Source organism: Artemia sp. Qi Xiang Cuo, chromosome 6 (genome assembly GCF_049724085.1).
Source record: "Artemia sp. Qi Xiang Cuo chromosome 6, ASM4972408v1, whole genome shotgun sequence".
NCBI classification, from domain to species: domain Eukaryota; kingdom Metazoa; phylum Arthropoda; class Branchiopoda; order Anostraca; family Artemiidae; genus Artemia; species Artemia sp. Qi Xiang Cuo.
The window spans coordinates 56,279,415-56,294,257 of NC_142799.1; the positions used below are offsets into that span (position 1 = coordinate 56,279,415).

Here is a 14,843-nt window from a genome sequence, read left to right on the forward strand (position 1 = left end):
CCAGAACAAAATTTGCATTTTACTGAAAAAATACAAATGAATGTGCATTGGCAGTTTAATATACATATACTGATATTTAGTAATCAAAATGTTAAAATTATTTGATTTATTAAAGTTGTAAAAGTAAAAACATTTACATCGTAGAAACTTCAAAAAGGGCTCATTCGATTGCAAATTGAAATGGCTAGTGCTGTTTAAAATAGTTGAAAATCATTGAAGGGCAACTAACCCCCTCTGACACCCTACATTTCCCCAAACACATACAATCAAAATTTTGAAAGCCATTGTTTTCAATGTAGTTGAAAGTTCTGAAAATTACATCTTTGAGGATAACACCCCCCCCCTCTCCCAGCCCTCAGGGAAAGGGTTGTAAGTTATTCCCTGTGGGCATATAAGGTTTTTTATACAAAGCGATGTTGTACAATCTTCAAAAAGGGCTGATTCGATTGGAAATTCAAAGGGCTAGTGCTCTTTTTAATAGTCGAAAGTGATTGGAGGGTAACTAACCCCCCTCTCACGCCCATCTTTCCCCCAGACACATCCAATAAAAATTTTTAGATAACCACTTTGTTAAACGTAGTTGAAAGTTTTGGAAATTTCAAAAAGAAATTTCATAAAGGGCTCATTCGATTGCAAATTGAAATGGCTAGTGCCGTTTTTAATAGTTGACAATGCTTGAAGGGCAACTAACCCCCTCTCACACCTTACATTTCCCCAAACACATACAATCAAAATTTTGAGATAGCCATTTTTTCAACGTAGTTGAAAGTTCTGAAAATTAGATCTTTCAAGATAAAAACCCCCCCCCCCCACAGCCTTCAGGGCAAGGGTTGTCAGTTATACCCTGGGGGCATGTAAGGTTTTTATAGAAAGCACTGTTTTAGAAACTTCAAAAAGGGCTCATTCGATTGGAAATTGAAAGGGCTAGTGCCCTTTTTAATAGTCAAAAGTGATTAAAGGGCAGCTAGCCCCCCTCTCACGCCACCATTTCCCCAAACTTATCCAATCAAAATATTGAGATATCGGTTTTGTTCAACGTAGTTGCAAGTTCTGGAAATTTGGTCTTTCAGGATGCTAACCACCTCAGAGCCCTCAGAGCAAGGCTTTTAATTTATGCCCTGGGGGCATATTAGGATTTTATAGAAAGTTTTGTCGTCGAAACGTCAAGTAGGGATCATTTGATTGGAAATTGAAAGGGCTAGTACCCTTTTTAATAGTCGAAAGTGAATGGAGAGCAATTGACCCCGCTCTACCGCCCACCATTTCCCCAAACACATTCAATCAAAGTTTAGAGATAGCCATTTTGTTCAACGAAGTTGAAAGTTCTGGAAATTAGGTCTTTGAGTATGACACTCCCCCCAGAGCCCTCACGGCTAAGGTTGTAATTTATGCCCTGGGGGCATATAAGGTTTTTTAGCGAAAGCTGTCATAGAAACTTGAAAAAAGGCTTATTCAATTGGAAATTCAAAAGGGCTAGTGCCCTTTTTAAAAGTCGAAAGTGATTGGAGAGCAACTAACAACTAACCCCCCGCTCACACCCACCTTTTCCCCAAACAAATCCAATCAAAATTTTGAGATAGCCGTTTTGTTCAACGTAGTTGATAGTTCTGGTATTTGAGGATGCTAACCCCCTCAGAGCAAGGGTTGTAAGTTATACACAGGGGGCATATAAGGTTTTTATAGAAAGTTTTGTCACAGAAACATCAAAAAGGGCTTATTCGATTGGAAATTGAAATGGCTAGCGCTTCTTTTTTTATATAGCCGTTTGTTCAACGTAGTTGATAATTTGGTATTTGAGGATGCTAACCCCCTCAGAGCAAGGGTTGTAAGTTATACACAGGGGACATATAAGATTTTTATAGAAAGTTTTGTCATAGAAACTTCAAAAAGGGCTTATTTGATTGGAAATTGAAATGGCTAGCGCTCTTTTTAATAGTCGAAAGTGAATGGAAGGCAACTAACACCCCTTCCAAGCCCACCATTACCCAAAACACATCCAATCAAAACTTTGAGATAGCCATTTTGTTCAACACAGTTGTAAGTTCTAGATATTATGTCTTTGAGAAGGACAGTCCTCCCACAGTCTTCAGGTTATAAATTATACCCTGGGGCATATAAGGTTTTTATTGAAAGCTTTGTCGTAAAAACTTGAAAAAGGGCTCATTCGATTGGAAATTCAAAGGGCTAGTGCCCTTTTTAATAGTCGAAAGTGACTGGAGGGCAACTAACCCCGCTCTCCCGCTCTCATTTTCCCTAAACACATCCAATCAAAATTTTTAGAGACCTATTTTGTTCAACGTAGTTGAAAGTTTTGGAAATTAGGTCTTTGAGGATGACAAACACTCCCCACCCCACAGCCCTCAGGGCAAGGGTAGTAAGTTATGCTTTGGGGGCCTATAAGGTTTTTATAGAAAGCGTTGTCGCAGAAACTTCAGAAAGATCTCATTTGATAGGAAATTGAAGTGGTTAGTGCCCTTTTTAATAGTTGAAAATGATTGGAGGGCATGTACCCCCCTCTCACGCTCACCATTTCTCCAAGCACAAAACAAGGAAATACGGTTTTTATGGAAATTTTTGTCGTAGAAGCTTCAAAAGGGTTCATTTGATTGAAAATTGAGAAGACTGGTGCCTTTTTTAATAGTAGAAAGTGATCAAAGAGCAAATGCCCACCCCCCTTATGCCCATAAATTCCCCAAACACTTCCAATCAAAATTTTGAGATGACCATTTTGTTCAGTGTATCAGAACGGTCTGTAAATTCTCTCTTTGAGGATAACGAATTCCTCAGCCGTCAGAGTAAGGGTTGTTAGTTATGCCCTGGGGATATATGAGGCTTTTTATAGAGAGCATGGTCATGTAAAATTCGGAGGGGACTGATTGGATTGGTAATCAGAAGCTCTAGCGCTCTTTTTAAGAGTAAAAGTGATCAGAGCGCAGCTACCCTCCCCCCCTACACACACACACCTCATATTGACACGAAATCCATCTTATAGAAATTTTGAGAGCTATTCTATTCAAAATGGTCTAAATATCACATAGAAAGGTCTTTGGGGTTGAATCCACATCTTCTAAAAGAAGTTGCTGATGACATTGCCAAGCCACTCTCCCAATTATTCAGTCTCCCTATGTACCAAGGGTGTGCCAAGAGATTAGAAAACAGCATTTGTCACCCCTTTGTTCAAAAAGAGAAATAAAGCCAGTGCAGAAAACTACTGTCCCATAAGCATAACCTCTGCTGTTGCTAAAAATCCTGGAAAGAGTGGTAAATGACTGTCATGAAGCATCTCAAACTTAATGGGATACTATTGCCAAGCCAGCATGGTTTTTAACCAGGAAAATCTGTAGAAACAAATTTGCTGGACACTTATGATGTAATAACAGATCTGATTGATCAGGGCTTACCTGTGGATGTCTTGTTGCTTGACCTTGCAAAAGTATTTGACAAAGTTCCACATACACACTTGAACAAAAAACTTATCTCATGTGGAATTAATGCAGAGCTTGTGAGCTGGATCTCAGCATTTCTTACAGATCGAACGCAGAGAGTGAGGCTTTTTACTAATGAAGGAGAATGAATCCTACCTGAGATATGGAGTCACCAGAGGTGTCCTGCCGGGTAGTGTCTTAGACCTACCCTCTTCAATATTCTGTAAATGATATTTCTAATTAACTAAAGTAATCTAACTGTCTATGCTGACGACTCAAAATAGTTTGGTGCAGTCAATCATGAGTCACTACGCAGATCTGAACCATACTCAAAAATCGGCAACAACATAGCAAATGAGCTTTAATATTGACAAATTTAGTGTTATTCATTTTGGCAAGTCCCACCCAGGTTTCAAGTATACTGTGGTCAATCCAGCTGTAAACAAAATTCAAGAGCTGCAAAGTGTGGATGAAGAAAGGGTTCTTGGAATCATTGTTGACAACCAGTGTAAATTCCATTCAAACTGCAAAAAGACTGTGTCTCATGCAAACTCTGTCCTAACACTCTTAAAGAAAACTATATCCAGTAGATTTCCCTATGTTACTGTGAGGTTCCCCAAGCTTCTTACAAGAACAGAGCTTGATTCTAAGATGTGGACAACATCACCAAGACACAGGGGTGATGTACAAAATCTTAAAATGGTGAAATAGAGAGCCACAGAGGCAATATATCAGATGAGAGATTATCTACATGTTAGACGTTTGAAGAAGTTTAAATTATCTACACTGGTTTACCAATGATGAAGAGCTGATGTGCTTATGACACATAAGCTTATTTCATTGAACCCGATTCCTCCCCCCCGATTCATATGCCAATTTCCCAAAATATTGGCACTGACAGGAGGGGACATTCAAAGAAGCTGTTCAAACCATCTGTCAAAACTGAACACCAACAACAGTTTTTTTTCCTGCCATGTAGTAAACCACTGGAATAGTCTGTCAAATAAAACAGTCTCAGCATCCAATAATGAAGTGATCAAGAAGTCATTTGGGTGTTGAATGGAATGGTGTTCCCTGGAAGTACCAGTGGGATGCATTTGATGTACCAGTGGGATGCAATCATTCACATCATCAAGTATGGAGCATGTAACAGATCACGATGGATCTTAATTTGCTCTGAAGTGCAAATTAAGGTATATATATATATATATATATATATATATATATATATATATATATATATATATATATATATATATATATATATATATAACTCAATGGATGTTCAATACAATGACTCTTTTACTTTTTTACCTACCACTTGTTTACTTTTTGCTTTTGAATTAATAAAAAGAAAAGAGTCCTGCTACTGAAAATTCACTGACTATGTTTTCAAAGGGCTGAAAATATAAAGGAGTTAGAATGAATAATCGCTCTATAATGAAAAATGTATATTTTACATGACTATTGTTGAATGAAAGCTTGGTACCTATGCAGAGATAATATTTGTTTAATCCAATTTGTTGAAGTTATATAATGCAGAGGCATTGATTCATCAGGATACAATTGAAAAAAAAAAATACAAATCTTTTGAAAATTGCCATATTTACTCAAAGTGGTTAGTGTCACTCTTGTTAAACCCATATTATTTAAACTGAACCAACTATGACAAAATCAAGAACCAGAAAAGCTTATGGGAAATGTATATTTGGGCTATATATTTGAGTACAAGGGGGAAAGGAGGTAATGTATAGTGGAGCTGCAGTCAAAATGCATTAACTATGATTATTCTGCATATTTTGAAGTAAAAATTGTTTTCTTCTCAACAGCCCCAATTCTAGGTTTCTACCAAGTTGTTGGTCTTAGACAGATAATTTAAGCTCCTGATAATTAATTCAGAGCTCAAAATATCTCCTTGGAGGGTGTTTTCAAGCTAATATCCCTATCTCCTACTCCTTCCATTTCTCCCTTCTTAAGGCTTAGGAAACTGCATAAAGACAAGTTGATGCCTATTTTAATCTAGGGATAAAAGAATTTTTTCTGTAAATTAAATTTCAGTCTGATTTTCTTTTACTCTGGGTTATGGAAATAATATACTTTCGTTAAATACAAAACAATTGAATGCATGATAGATTAAAAGAATTAATCTATTTGTCACTAATCTTCACCATTTCAAATTTTGTTAAATCTTGCTTCATTTGGTATGCAAAATTAAGTACTTTTTTATTCTTAAAAATTCTACTTTAAATAGAACCTTTTATCTTCAAGAGTATTCACCTCCCCTTCCCCTCATCATTGCTCTTGTAGTGCCTTTCCCTATAACACTATTGATGGGCACCATGTTTGATTGTGGCTCAACTGCAGTTTACAATCTTTTTAAGGTCTAGGAAAGCTGTTAAGTAGTTGAATAGAATTTTACAGAAGTGATATTCTACTCAATAGGGCACTATTCTATTATTTTGGCCTATCTCCACAACTTCAAATGCTTGAAAAATTATTAATCCTGACATGGGCGCCGGTAGGGGTCAGGGGAAGGGGGCATGGCCCCCCTGGAAATTTGGAACTATAAAGTAACTATAAGAAAAACAAAGGAAAGAGAGCAGAACAAAACAAAAACATGGAAAAAATGTGTGTTGCCCCATTGTTAGCTACCTGCCAACAGATTTAGACGATTAATAAGGAAAATAAATGTTCGAAGTTGTGACTGAGTGACCCCTTTAGAGTTTTCCATGAACATTTTTCTATATGATTTGAAAAAAAATCAAATTCTTCATAGTAATGAATAGTAGGCTAAATAAATAATGATACTTGTCAATAACAAAAGTATAAGAGCCTAACTATTGATAACATGCAATTGAAGAATCAGCTTTTTATGGTGCTCCTAAAAATGTATTTGTTTTTTAGTATTAGTGTAGTTATTAGTACACAAGAAAGTTCGTATACTAATTGAAAACACAAAGAAAACAACTTAATAAGGGGCAATTTTGGTAAAAATATACCGCCAATTTTTGCTTCCATTGCAAGAGTACCCAAGAGCTGACATATGAAGCCACAATAATTAGAAATGTTTCCCCTGAATGGAATGCTGGGATTTCTATATTTTCCCCCTGAATGGACACGTTTTTGTGTTTTATTATCATTTATATTTTTTTCAGGAGTGATTGTATTTATCTAGTTTTAACTTTGAAAAATAATTAATTTTTTACACTTATAAAGTATAAAGGTGTCAAATATATTGGTTTTTGGTATTCAAAATTAAACTAAAAATATCAACATAAAATTTTTTATCTGATTTTCTTAATCTTAGTTTGAATGTTTTACTTTGAACAAACTACTTTTATAATGTGTTAATTTTTATAAATACTGAGTCTAAAGACATTAAATATTTTGGTGTTTAATAACCAAGTTGAAAACTGTCAATATTGTTAAAAAAATATCCATTCAATGCTTTGGCATTGCTCAACAGAACTGAATGCTAGGAGTTTATTTCTTAGTTTTTGTAAGTAGGCTATTATTTTGTATATTTTTTATAATTACTTACCTTTTTCATTTTTATATACTTTTACTTTAATTAACGTACTTTTTCTATTCCTGCAGAAAACTGTTAGTCTCTAAGCTTCATGAAATAAAGAAAAAAAACAAGTTTTTTCAGTTGTAAATAAGGAGCAACATTAAAACTTAAGATGAACAGAAATTATTACGTAGGCTAAATGAGGGGGGTCCCCCCTCATACTTCACTCTTCACGCTACAGTTTTTTGGCACTTAAAAAAAAAGTTACTTATTATTCTAGTTAAATAACCCTTGGTGCTTCAGGAGTCGTTTTTAACAAATTTGAAGAAAATTGAAATTTTTGAGTAAATAGCAAGGTGTTGAGGGGGGGCAACACCCCTTATATACGTAATAATTTCTGTTCGTTATAAGTTTTAACGTTGCTCTTTACTTTCAGTTGAAAAAACTTGTTTTTTTTGTTCAATTTCTGTTTTGTTTTTTTTTAATAACGCCAGGATACCTGGCTCCACCTCAATGAAAAAATCCCTCTCCCCATAGAAATATCCTCTGGACAATTCAATTCTGGCAAAAATTTACCCCAGACAATTACTCTTAACATCTCCCCGTGCAAAATTGAATTGGTAGAGAAAGCAAGACATATAAAGAAATTTTGCACAGGAATTCTGAAAATTCACCCAGTGAAAATTTTCCCCTGAAAAGCTAACCCCCTGGAAACTTCCTTTTCCATGGAAAATTCTCCCAGCAGAATATTTACCCAATGCACCCACCCGAAAAATATAAACGTACTTCCCAATAAAAAATAAAACAATGGGCAAATTTTATAACTTAAATTTTTTGGTCACTTAAAAAGGGCACTAGAACTAGAATAAACCATCTCCCAGGTTTCTAGGTCAACTGGGTCAGTATGATCACTCCTGGAAAAAAAAACAGACAAAAAAAAAACAACAAATAAACATGCATCTGTGATCTGTCTTCTGGCAAAAATAGCAAAATTCCACATTTTTGCAAATTTGAGCTTGAACCCTCTACAGTAGGGCTCTTTGAAATGCTCAGTCTGATGATGTGTTTTTAATTAAAAGTCTATGACTTCTAGGAGGTCTTTCCCCTTTTTTCAAAAATCAGACAAATTTTCTCAGGCTTGTAGCTTTTGATGGGTAAGACTAAACTTCATGAAACTTATATATTTGGAATCAGCATAATAAGCCAATTCGTTTGATATTTCTGTTGGTATTAAAATTCTGTTTTTTGAGTTTTTCTTACTATTGAGCTGGGTTGCTCCTTACTTACATTTTGTTACCATGAACTGTTTGATTACCCATCAAAATCCAAATAAAGATCATTCAAATGTTGATAGTTTTTTCTGCACTACCAAAAGTATTATATTCATAAAACTTTACATTTTCATGAAACATAATTAAACAAATAGAAAAGGTTTTTCAACTAAAGTAAGGAAGAAGTTTAAAACTTAAAATAAATATAAATTACTCTGTATATAAGGGGGACTGCCCCCTTTTCAAAGATTTTAGTGCTTTGGAAAATCTTTTTTTTCCAATTGCATATTTTCTTAAGAATTTGGAAAAAAAGCCAAACTTCATAGTAAAGAGTAGGGAGCTAAGGAGCAGACAGCCCCTTTTATACAAAGATTATTCTGTTCAAATAAGTTCCAACTCTCTTCCTTGCTTTCAATTGAAAAACTCCTTTTTTATTTAATTTCTTATTGTTTTCCAAATCATACCCAGGCCTATCCAAGATATAATTTGAGGTATGGGTCCCTTACATCCTATGTTAATTGCTTTTAAGATGTGTAAATCAATAATTATATGTTGATTAGTGCCATCCTACCTTTAAATTTGCGATTTCAATTTTGGATACAATTTGAATATACTTAAAAAATTGGCCATGAATAGTAATTTTGGTGAAAAGTCCTTGTTAATATTACTACTAAAGAATTTTAGTTGGATGAAAAGGAGTCTTATTGTTTGTGTGGATGGAAAATCTCTGAGACTTTTGATTTTCTACATAACTGAAGCCATCACAACCTCTAGAATAGGATTTTCTTATGAATAAATACATTACATACATTTGTTTAAATACATTGAGATACTTCATCTAAATTGAAAAAGAAAAATATTGCCATTTAAAATTGCTGAAAACTAAGTTCCTAGCAGTATTTGCCACCTCAAAGAATGAGGTTTTAATTAATTCCTACTCCCCCCTACCTCTTTCAACATTTATCTGAAGCCTCAGGAAGAGTAAGCAGATTGTCCATTAAAATGTAATTTTGTAGGAATCTACCCCACCCCCCTTTATTGTAGCTGATATGCAATTACAGATCACCAAACGTAGCCTAATTTCAATACAAATAAAGTGAATCAATTGGTTGAAACTAGTCTTGCCACCATTTGGCATTACTTCTTTTACAACTGGGAAGCCTAAAATATGGTTGTTGATAGTTTTATATCAATTAGCTTCTCAGGATTTTAAATTGATTACAAATTTGTCCTCTTTGGGGTAAAGTCATAGTTTAGACCCCCAAACCCCCAAAACTGTCACCCAGCCACCACTGATATTTTGGCATCTGGCCCCCCTCTGGAAAATTTTCTGCTGGTGCCCTTGGATCCTGAATGAAGGCTGATCCTGAGATAAAAACAATAGAATTAAAAAAAATATAGTAGAATTCAATTTTCTATTCAAAATTCTTCCTAAATGGAATCTTCAGACCATAAAAATTGTAACCCCCCTCTGGCCCTTCTAATGAGGCAAAATTAAATTATGGACTCTATTTAAAGTTGGAAAATATTATTGTTATTATTACTCATCTATTGCCTGTAAAAAAAGATGCTTTAGATGAGGCAATCACTAAAGATAAAAAAAGACACACACACAATAAAAACTCAAATACATGATAAAAACTTGTCATTACATACTTTATGTTAAAACAAGCAAACTATTACAAACAAACTGACAACCATGGGTGAAGAAAATTGCTTTGAAAACAGGATAAAGATTTAGTAATACTGAAATTTGGATCTGCAAGGTCATACATATGGATAATTTTACAGTTTCTTGTCTAATGATGTAAATGTAAAAGGTACTTGAAAAATCTAAAAGAGATTGACTGTAGGTGCTTTTTATCTGTAACTGTAAAAACTTCCAGAATGGAGCAATGTAAAGCATATGCAGAAACGCTATGGCATTGTAGATGGTGATGGTTGCTTTTTATTTTTCTAGCATAAGAAATACTAATTTTACAGTCAACAAAAGATTCAGCAAGCATCTAGTGTGGCTAATAGTTGAGCCAATTGGAAGGCCCAGGTATGCAATGTGGTCTGCAGATTTGATAAGAAAACCATTCAAATTTAGGATAGAAGTAGAGGGAATTTACTTTGGTGTTCTCAGGATTGAATGAAAGTCTAATTTTTGTATATTCATCTTTGAGGATTTTGAAATACTGCTCAATGCACTGGATTGTAAGGCTTCAAGGTATCATCAGCAAAACAAATAAGAGACACATCAATTCCCTCAAGGATGCATGAAGGAATACATTTTGCCTGAGCATTGAGGACACCAATATTGTAGAGTCTTAGATCAGTCTTAGATCATCAATAAAAAGGAGTTAAAAAGTTTACATGGCATAGTAGAGATGGTAAAGAGACAGAAGGAGGAACATTGCAGGAATTGCATCTCCAGAACTAAAGCCAGAGAAAAAGAAACTGATAACTGAAAATTAAGATAAAATGTTGTTTTGTCAAAATTTCAATAGGCCTAGGTACACCCATCCCTGAAAGTTTCATTTTCCTAATATAACCACTTTTCAAGATGGCCAAAAGTAGCTAAAGAAGAATTTTACCAAGGTCAGGTCAAATGCTATGATAAGTTATGGGCAAATATTTCAAAGTTCATATTATTGACTTACAAATAAAGTAAACATACCATTTGATGCCTTTTATGCTCTTTACAAATATTTTTTTATGCTCTTTACAAATGCTTTTTTATGCTCTTTACAGATACAATATTCATTTTTTGTTGTAAATGAAATTTACCCCCACCCCTATAAATACCAATTCAGGGTATATATTTGCACATTAGGGGGGGGGGGGTGTAAAGTTTAGGTACTTATGCATTATATGCTGCACAGCAATATAGACTGCATCAAGGAAACTAGTCAGACAGGAGAGACAGATACCCAGTACTAAAACAGTTGTTAGAATGGAATGATAGGTGATTGAACTAAAATTTTAAAATTACAATTTGGAATTTGCTAAAGACAGAAAAAGAGGCAGTTGAATTTTTACAGGATAATGGATTATTGCCCAAGATAAAAGAGTGCAAAAATGGACAAACCATGACTTGTTTCATTTATTTCTGGACTAACAAATGGTTGTCTGTTGCCATGTGTGAACAAGAGCTAGGAATTTCTATACATATGGTAGTCAATTGGAATAATTATCTCCATGAAGTATGTGTGTTCTTTGTGCAACAAAAATACTGTAGGAAAATTGGAGGAGTTTGTTACATAGTGGAAATAGACAAATCCATGTTTACAAAAAGGATAAATAATTCTGGACAAACTTTACCTCAACAGTGGGTGTTTGGTGGTGTGTGCCAAGAAATGGGGGAAAGATTTTTATGTGAGGTCCCCAACCAAAGTGCAGAAACTTTGCTAAAACAAATTAAGCTGCACATAGAGCCAGGGACAACAATAATATCAGATTGTTGGAAAGGATACAAAACCATTGAACTGGAAGAAACAGATTTTATACATAAAACAATTAATCATAAGGAAAATATTGTCAACCAATAATGGGTGCAAACACCCAAAAAGTAGAAAGGATGTGGGGCTCATTCAAATCGTAAAATAAACAGCACCAAGGTGCTGCCCACCAACATCTATCAGATTACTTAGCCAAGCACATGTAGTGTACAGCAGTGACAGCTGATTGTAGATTATTTTTCAGCAATTGTGAAAGACATTACAGCATTCTCAGTGCATAATTGTAACTTGTAATTCTTATTATTTTGTTCATAAACCATTATAACTGGGTATCTGTCTCTCCTGTTTGACTAGTTTCCTTGATACAATCTATAGTGCTGTGTAGCATATTATGCATAAGTACCAAAGTTTATTTCTGATGCAAATGAGCCCCCCCTCCTCCCTACACCCATGCATAGGGGTGGGGGTAAATTTTGTTTCCAACAAAAATGGGTAAATTTTTGGCAGGTCATATAATTGACTTATGAATAAAGTAAACATACTACTCAGTGTCTTTTTTATGCTCTACCAAACATAACAATCATTTTTGTCAGAAATGAGTTTTATCCCTATATATATGTGTATATATATCATATATATATATATATATATATATATATATATATATATATATATATATATATATATATATATATATATATATATATATATATATATATATATATATATATATATATATATATATATATATATATATATATATATATATATATATATATATATATATATATATATATATATATATATATATATATATATATATATATATAGTATACATTAGGACAAAACAGTATAACTGAACCATCAACCAAATAGAAATGTCCAAATCCATGCAAAGTCATCATCAATAAATGTAAGTTGTTGTATATTTACAAGCAAAAGCACCTTAAATCTAGCAAACCTTCCAATAGGGCTCATCAGCAGAAATACCATCTGCCTTAACAGGTTTTGAGGCTTTACTTTCTTTACCCAGCACAGTGGAGCCTCTACCATAAGATCTATATGGTATCCCTATGTCAGGTAAAACTTGTGAAATACATGCATACTAGTAAAGCTATTAAAAATTACATACAAAATGAATTTAATTGTTTCCTCAATAAAATCCAAGAGGTCACTGAGCAAAGACCATTCTGGAACAAATGAAGACTGGTCCAGATGTGAGTATAAAAAAGTCTTTTGTTGGTATCCAGAACCAATTACAGATTTAAAGTTCTTCAAGCTTGTTTGAAAACAGTCTATAAATTCAAAATTCCAAAAAAGAAAGGTGAAAGAGAAATTATATTAAAATATCATTCAGTATTTCTTTATAATTTTTTGTATATTTACCTTTTGTATATATATATATATATATATATATATATATATATAAATATATGTATATATGTATACCAATTCAGGGTATAGCCTAGGCTATATTTGCACATTAGGGAGGTGGGGGTGAAGTTTATTTCTGATGCAAATTAGAGGTTGAACTTTACCGTCACCCCCTAATGTGCAAATATATAGCCTACCCTTAACTGGTATATAGGCTATAGGGGTGGGGTATAATTCATTTCCATCAAAAATGATTATTATATTTGGAAAGAGTATAAAAGAAGGCATAAGGTAGCCTAGGCTAGTATGTTCAATTTATTTGTAAGGTGATAATATTCACTGCCAAAAATCTACCCAAAAATGAATAGGCTATTAGGCTATAGGCTATTTGTAAAGAGCATAAAAAAGCATCAAGTGTTATATTCACTTTATTTGCAAGTCAATAATATGAAATGCGAAATATTTACCAAGTTATACATCTTAATATCTAAGATAAGGGGTATGGGGGGAGGGGAAATAAATTTTCAAAAGTTATGTTTGGGATGTCTGCCCAAGTGTTAGCCTAGACAAATTTGCTCTTTAGGCTATTCATCCAGCCAAAGATACTCTAAGCCCAGTACCCAAATTTGACGTAGATAATTTCTATCACTGTTATAAAAAACACTGTCTATTAAAAGGATTTTATCCCTATTTGAACTTTTATTTATAGTACCCAAATTCTTAAGTACCTCAGACACCCAGAACCCACAGCTCCTGACTTAAAAGATAAGCATACCCTAGTATCAGTTAATAAAAATAAACATTTAGTTAATCTAGCCTACCTCTAGGACAAAGTTAATTTGGAGCTCTAGTAGTGTTGGGCGATATTCAATATCGATATTGATATATGGATATATCAGAGCAAATATCGATATCGAAAACGATATTTGAACATATTTGACTATTTTCGGCCTTTTCTGCTACAGGTAAACGTCCTGCAGAAAAGATCCAACACAGAAAATTGTTTGGGAAATGGGCGAGAAGAAAAACAATGATGTATTTAATCCATTGACTCATACATGCTGATACACAGCATACTTACCTGTATCCATAAGTTGGTATAGCCTGTTCTCAAACTCAAAATACGTTTAGTCAGGAGGACTTCCAAATGTTGCTGAGAACTTCCAAAAGGCCTTGGCTGTATTAATGCCTTCTAAGCTGATAGGCCTTGCTCGTATAAAAAGAGAATTGGCTTTTTATGCTGATTCCAAGTATATAGGGTTCATTCAGGTTAATGTTCCTATCAAAAGATACGAGCCTGAGAAAATTTCCGTGATTTTTGGGAAAGGGGAGAAACCCCCCAAAAAGTCAAAGAATCTTAAAGAAAAGCGTACCATCAGATTCAGCATATCATGGAACCCTACTGTAAAGATTTTAACCTCCCGTCTGCATAAATGTAGAATTTTGTATTTTTGTCAGAATAAAAATCACGGATGTATGTTTATTTATTCCTCTTTTTTTTGCCAGCGTGATCGCATCAAATCAAAGGCCCAAGAATGTTGGGAAAGTGCTCGTTCGAAAGAAAATAACAGTTCTAGTTCCCTTTTAAAGTGACCCGAGATATTGGAGAGCCACTAGCCCCCCTCCCACGTCCCTTTTTCCCTAAAGACACCCGATTCCATTTTCGAGATAGTCATTTTGTTCACCATAGTTGAAAGATCAGAAAAATGTTCCTCCGGAGATAACCTGACTCCCCGCAACCTGAAGAAAGGGCTTTCAGACATGAATTTATCTAGTGTTTCCGTATAGTATTTATTATTTGTAAGTAAATTGTTCTGTG

The 14,843-nt window shown here is 34.1% G+C and overlaps 1 protein-coding gene across 2 annotated transcripts in view; it reads right to left on the reverse strand.

Moving 5' to 3' along the window:
- HDAC6 (histone deacetylase 6) overlaps positions 1-13,857 on the reverse strand; it is a 41,839-nt gene extending 27,982 nt beyond the window's left edge. The window contains exon 1 of one of the 2 annotated variants that reach the window (XM_089090861.1): positions 13,846-13,857. The gene's annotated coding sequence lies outside the window, so the exon portion shown is untranslated. The other variant, XM_089090862.1, reaches the window with a different exon arrangement.
- Between the last annotated feature and the right edge of the window lie 986 nt (positions 13,858-14,843).